The sequence below is a fragment of the Myotis davidii genome, unplaced genomic scaffold, assembly GCF_000327345.1.
Source record: "Myotis davidii unplaced genomic scaffold, ASM32734v1 scaffold129, whole genome shotgun sequence".
NCBI classification, from domain to species: Eukaryota; Metazoa; Chordata; class Mammalia; order Chiroptera; family Vespertilionidae; genus Myotis; species Myotis davidii.
Window position 1 is genome coordinate 802,109 of NW_006383019.1, and position 6,294 is coordinate 808,402.

General features: G+C 41.9%; 1 protein-coding gene across 2 annotated transcripts in view; it reads right to left on the minus strand.

Annotated features, from left to right (window-relative positions):
• The window catches only part of SPECC1 (sperm antigen with calponin homology and coiled-coil domains 1), a 273,056-nt gene that overhangs the window by 246,344 nt on the left and 20,418 nt on the right, over window positions 1–6,294 (minus strand). Inside the window, exon 1 of one of the 2 annotated variants that reach the window (XM_015558363.1) lies at window positions 4,004–4,091. The exons of the other annotated variant lie outside the window; for it this stretch is intronic. The gene's annotated coding sequence lies outside the window, so the exon portion shown is untranslated. Of the gene's footprint in view, window positions 1–4,003; window positions 4,092–6,294 lie in introns of those variants that run through there. 2 annotated transcript variants of the gene reach the window in all.

The window sequence follows — 6,294 nt, forward strand, 5'->3', positions numbered from 1 at the left end:
GAAATGCTTGAAGGGTATTCTTTAAGAACAGGAAGAAGAAAAAGGTAAAGATAAAAATTTATGAACAACAAAGTGACAACAAATACATATCTATCAATAAGTGAATCTAAAAATCAAATGAATAAAAAGTCTGATGAACAGAATAAACTGGTGAATGGAATAGAATCAGGGGCATGGAAATGGAACAGACTGATCATTCTCAGAGGGAAGGGAGTGTGTGTGTGTGTGTGGGGGGGGTGGTGGGAAGAAATTAGACAAAGATCTTATATGCATGTATAGACACAGACAATAGGGTGGCGAGGGTCTGGTGTGGGGTGGGAACCAGGTGGAGGGGAGCTATGGGAGGAAAAAAGAGGGATATCTGTAATAATCTCAACAATAAAGATTAATTTTTAAAAAATTGAAAGTAAAAGATTTCATGTACCTAGAAAAAAAAAGATAGACTATGTGCCCTAGCCAGTTTATCTCAGTGGTTAGAGCAGCCGTGGGCAAACTACAGCTCGCAGGCCAGATCTGGCCCATTTGAAATGAATAAAACTAAAAAAAAAAAAGACCGTACCCTTTTATGTAATGATGTTTACTTTGAATTTATATTAGTTCACACAAACACTCCATCCATGCTTTTGTTCCGGCCCTCCGGTCCAGTTTAAGAACCCATTGTGGCCCTCGAGTCAAAAAGTTTGCCCACCCCTGGGTTAGAGCGTCAGCCCGATGACTGAAGGGTTGTGGGTTCGATTTGGTCAAGGGCATGTACCTCAGTTGCAGACTCAATCCCTGGCCCTGGTCAGGGAGCGTGCAGGAGACAACAATTGATGTGTGTGTGTCTCTTTCTCTCTCCCTCCCCGTCTCCCATTCTTCCTTCCCCCTACTCTCTCTAAAAAAAATAATAATAATAATGGGAAAAATATCCTTGGGTAAGGATTAAAAAGAAAATGCAAGTGTTGGTGAGGATGTGCAGAAATTGGAACCCTTGCATATTATTGATGAGAATGAAAAATGGTACAGTATGGAAAACAGTATAGAGGTTCCTCAGAAAGTTAATCCCACTTATGGGTATTTGTCCAAAAGAACTGAAATCAGGATCTCTAAGAGATATCAGCACTGCTATGTTTATTACAGCACTATTCACAATAGCCAAAAAGTGGGAGGGAGGGAGAGAAACCCACACCACAGATGTCCATCAACTGATAAACAGATAAAGATATGTGTACATCCATACAATTGCATACTACTACTCAGTCTTTATAAAAAGAAGGAAATTTGACAATATGTGACAACATGGATAAACCTTGAGAGCATGATGCTAAGTGATGGCAGTCACAGAAAGACAAACACTGCATAATTTCACTTATGAGGTATCTAAAATTGTCAAACTCATAGATTCAAAGAGTGGAATGATGGTTGCCAGGGGCTGGTGGAGGGGAAATGAAGCACTACTAATCAATGGGCATCAAGTTCCAGTCCAGCGAGATGATTAACCTCTAGATCTGCTGTTCAATACTGTAGCTATCATCAACAATAATGTACTGCACACTAAACACCCATTATGACAGTGGTTCTCAACCTGTGGGTCGCCAACCTGTGGATCATGACCCCTTTCACAGGGGTCACCTAAGACCATCGGAAAATACATGTATAATTACATATTGTTTTTGTGATTAATCACTATGCTTTAATTATGTTCAATTTGTAACAATGGAAGTACATCCTGCATATCAGATATTTACATCACGATTCATAACAGTAGCAAAATTACAGTTATGAAGCAGCAACGAAAATAATTTTATGGTTGGGGGTCACCACAACACGAGGAACTCTATTAAAGGGTCGCGGCATTAGGAAGGTTGAGAACCACTGCATTAAGAGGACATATCTCCTGTTACAATAAAATAAAAATTTCAAAAGAATAGTTATCTCTGGGTGGTGGGATGATGGGAAATTTAATTTTCTTTATGCTTTTAAGGTTTTTTACGTTAGTTACAATGAACATGAAACCATTTTCTAATTTGAAATATACTGTTTAAACATAACAATTATGTGTCCTGAGAGCATCAGACTCTTTGTGACTTGTTGGCTTACACTACAGAAAGTAAGTTCAACTCAAGAAAGCCTTTTTTAATTGCAGAAATAATTAGACCTTGGAAGAGACCACCTTTGCAGAGACTATGAAATCTCTACTTGTGGGTTCTCTAAGAACAGATTGCAGTGATGGGCTACAGGGGCCTGTGTAGGTGTTCATTACCATGGGGCTGGGCAGTGTAAGGGGGTCTGACTCCAGGAGCTGGGTCCTGAGTCCAGACCAATGCTGAAGGAACCCTCTGTGCAGGCTAAGCTCACAAGTGCCACAGGGGGAACCCGCCAGCTCCCAAAAAACAGCATTTTCTAAACCTTAGCCAAACATCAAAGCCTAAGTATGTTCTCTTTTGCTCTTAGAAAATAAATTTATCAAACCTAAAAATAACTAGGACAAAGCCAAAAGATGAAAATGACTCTAAATGGGTTTCAAACAGATGTTTGACTAATTTTTGCAAAGCCTGTCAGAGTAAGAGCCCTCAGGATCCTACAATACAGCAGAGAGGTGCCCAAGAGAGTCTGCTATGAGGCCGGTAAAAGGGCACACCCCCAGGGCCAAGAAAGGGTGAAAGCTGCCTGGGTTGCTAAGTTTCATAGAGTCAGCCACAGATCCTGTATTTATTACCAGAAAATGAGTATAAATAGAAATTATCTGATGAGTTAGCAGGTCAAAATGGATATGCTAATATCTATATATATGAAAAGCTAATATGCTAAGTGTCCCTCTGTCCATCTGACCAGTCGCTATGATGAGCACTGACCACCAGGGGGCAGACACTCAACACAGGAGCTGCCATGACGCACACTGGCCATTTACAAAGAAATAGCACCGCAGACCTGGCACCGACAAAGCAACACTTGGCTTCCCCCAAGTGGGACACAGGCCCCGCCACTACCCCAGAGCAATAGCTCACCAAATTACAGCCAACACTGCAGAGACCCCATGGCGCAAAATGCAGCCCACAGCCCAGCCCAGCCCAGAAACAGTCGCTATGGTCACCAGGTAACAACGTCACATAGCAACACCTGGCTTCCTCTACCTAGGGACTAGCCTCCTTGCAGTTTCTTCAGCCCAGGAACACAACTTGCTTTACAGCCACGTGCAAACATTTTACACTTTAACCAAATGTCTGTGAAGCATTTTCCCATGCGTCATCTCATTTGATCCTCACAGAAGTCCTGGAGTGGGTAGATAGGAGACTTGGTGGAATCCTATTTTCTTTTCATTAGTCAGAAAACAGAGATTTAGAAAGCTTAGAAATCTGACCCAACTGAAGAGAAGTAAGAAATGGTGGACCTTGAAAATGATTTCAGGTTTTCTCATTGCACAGAATATAGTCAAACACTGCTGCAGTTAAATATTTTACCCTTTGTTCTTTCTGCGTGATCTACAATAATAATCTGCTTCGTGTTGGTATTTACTGCTGTGTTGCTGACAATTGCCTGAAAGAGAAGTTGGGGTGCTTCACTGGGCTGGAAAAAGTTTAAAGACATCAGAAAGCAGGTCTAATTAAGCAAGTTTACGCTATATATATAAAAGGCTGAGTTGACTCGCGCATGCACGATACATATAAAGCTCTTGCTGGCACGAATCGCACGTGTGTGTTTCCATCTGTCATTGTCAATTGTGAATCTGGTTGACACTTCTATTATAGAGAAAGGGCAAATAGCAATATTAAAATATTTCTTCTAATTAATTTCCTTTTAATGTGCACGAATCTGTGCACTGGGCCACTAGTACTAAATAAAATACTAAATTTGACATAAGCATCTAGTATAGAAATTTATTGCTCTTTGTAAATGTCTACGAAGCCTAACTATACGCACTCATTCTTACTGAGAGGAACTTGAGTTCTGTGTTAACCAAGCCATTTCTTTGGACGACTTTCCAGTTTAGCTCTAAATCATAAACTCTCCCTGTAAGACATGCCCAGAGGGAGTAGTTACAGACGGAGACCACTGCCCCGGAAGCTGTGGTTAGTGCAGAAGGAGTTCTGAGGCACGGTCCCGCGCACCCTCCCCAGGAAAACATAAAGGCAAGGCTCTTTTGTAAACACATGGCGAGGAACAAGAAGTCTGTCAGCTTACAAGTTACAATTCACTGATATATTTCCTTTTTTTTTTTAATGTCCTTCACTTTGAGATCTAATTTGTCAGATATAACTATTGCTACCCCAGCTTTTTTTTCATTTCCGTTTGCCTGAAAAACCTTTTTCCGTCCCTTCACCATCAGTCTGTGTGCGTCTTTTCTTCTGAGGTGGGTTTCCTGTAGACATCAGATATATGGGTCATGTTTTCTTATCCACTCAGCTACCCTATGTCTTTTGATTGGGGCATTTAATCCATTTACATTTGAAGTTATTATTGATAGATACTTGTTTGTCGCCATTTTTATTCTTTACCCCTGTGTTCCTTCTTCGTTTCCTATTTTTTCTTTTTATAGCAGACCCTTTAGCATTTCTTGCATTGCTGGTTTGGTGGTAATATATTTTCTTTTTAAAAAGCACTATCTTAGTCCTGGGTGGTAGTTGGGTCCTGGGTTCAATTCCCAGTTAGGGCACTCATCCAGGTTTCAGGTTTAATGCCTGGTTTGGGCGTGTACAAGAGGCAACCAATCGATGTTTCTCTTTCTCCCTCTCTCTCTGAAATCAAATTTTTTAAAAAATATATTTTATTGATTTTTTACAGAGAGGAAGGGAGAGGGATAGAGAGTTGGAAACATCGATGAGAGAGAAATTTCGATCAGCTGCCTCCTGCACACCCCCTACAGGGGATATGTCTGCAACCAAGGTACATGCCCTTGACCGGAATCGAACCTGGGACCCTTCAGTCCGCAGGCTGACGCTCTATCCACTGAGCCAAACCGGCTAGGGCTGAAATCAAATTTTTAAAAAATATTTTTTAAAAAAGCACTACCTTAGTGCCAGATAAATTCCTATGCAGAAAAGAATCTTAAGAGGTCATGTAGCCATGAGACAAGTCTGGCTCTGGGCACAAACTTCCCCACTGTCCTCCCACTCCAACACGGACCACCTTCTGCTTCTAGGGCCACACACCTGCCACCCACAATGCACCTCCTTCCCAGGCTGTGTGGGGACACTGAGTGAGGTTCTGCAGATGGTTGAATTTGTTTAATTAGCCATAAATAAGAAAGTCGTGACTATTGGCATTAAAGCAGATGTTAAAACTAATTTTAGGGAAAAACAAGAGACCCAAAGAATCTGAAGAATGGCAGCCTCGGTCCTCGACAAGTTCCATCACATCTGGAGTGTGCCCAGCTACTCAACTCTCCTGTTGCCAGGATTCTGCATCTAAAGGGCCCTCTCTGACTTCACTGCTCCTCCTCCAGCTGTCCTGCTACCAGGCTCCCTCCCGGCGTGGTTCCTCCCCAGAGTCAGTTCCTTCCCATCCCTGCTTCACTCACAGGCCTCCCTGCCCATTTTGAACCCAAAATCACCCCTTCCCCTATGCCCCACCCCTCCCCTGAACACACGCGCTCTGGCCCTGCTCAGTCAGCCGCACCCCAGGGTCTGCCAAGTCACACATGTTCCTTCTTCCTGACCTGGGTCTCCAAATGGAACTACAGAGACTGCGCTCCTGTGAGGTTTGTGGCCTTCAGGGTCTTTGACCAATGACTTACTCAACTCTAACTGGCTTCTTGTTGAACCCTCCAAAAAGCATTTATATTCTTTTCTAAATTATTTAGAAAAATTTAAATTATAGTTTACATTCAAGATTATTTTGTATTAGTTTTAGGTTTACAACATCATGGTTAGACAATCACATATTTTACAAAGTGAGCCCCCCCGATATTTCAGTACACACCACACATAAGTATTACAATATTATTGGCCTATATTCTTTTTTTTTAATATACTTTATTGATTTTTTACAGAGAGGAAGGGAGAGGGATAGAGAGCTAGAAACATAGATGAGAGAGAAACATCGATCAGCTGCCTCCTGCACACCCCCACTGGGGATCTGCCCGCAACCAATGTACATGCCCTTGACCGGAATCGAACGTGAGACCTTTCAGTCCGCAGGCCAATGCTCTATCCACTGAGCCAAACCTGTTACGGCTGCCTATATTCTTTATGCTGTACTTTTACATCTCTGTGACTACTCTGTAATACCAATTTGTATTTTTGTTGTTGCTGTTGTTTTAATATATTTTTATTGACTTCAGAGAGGAAGGGAGAGGAAGAGAGATAGAAACATCAA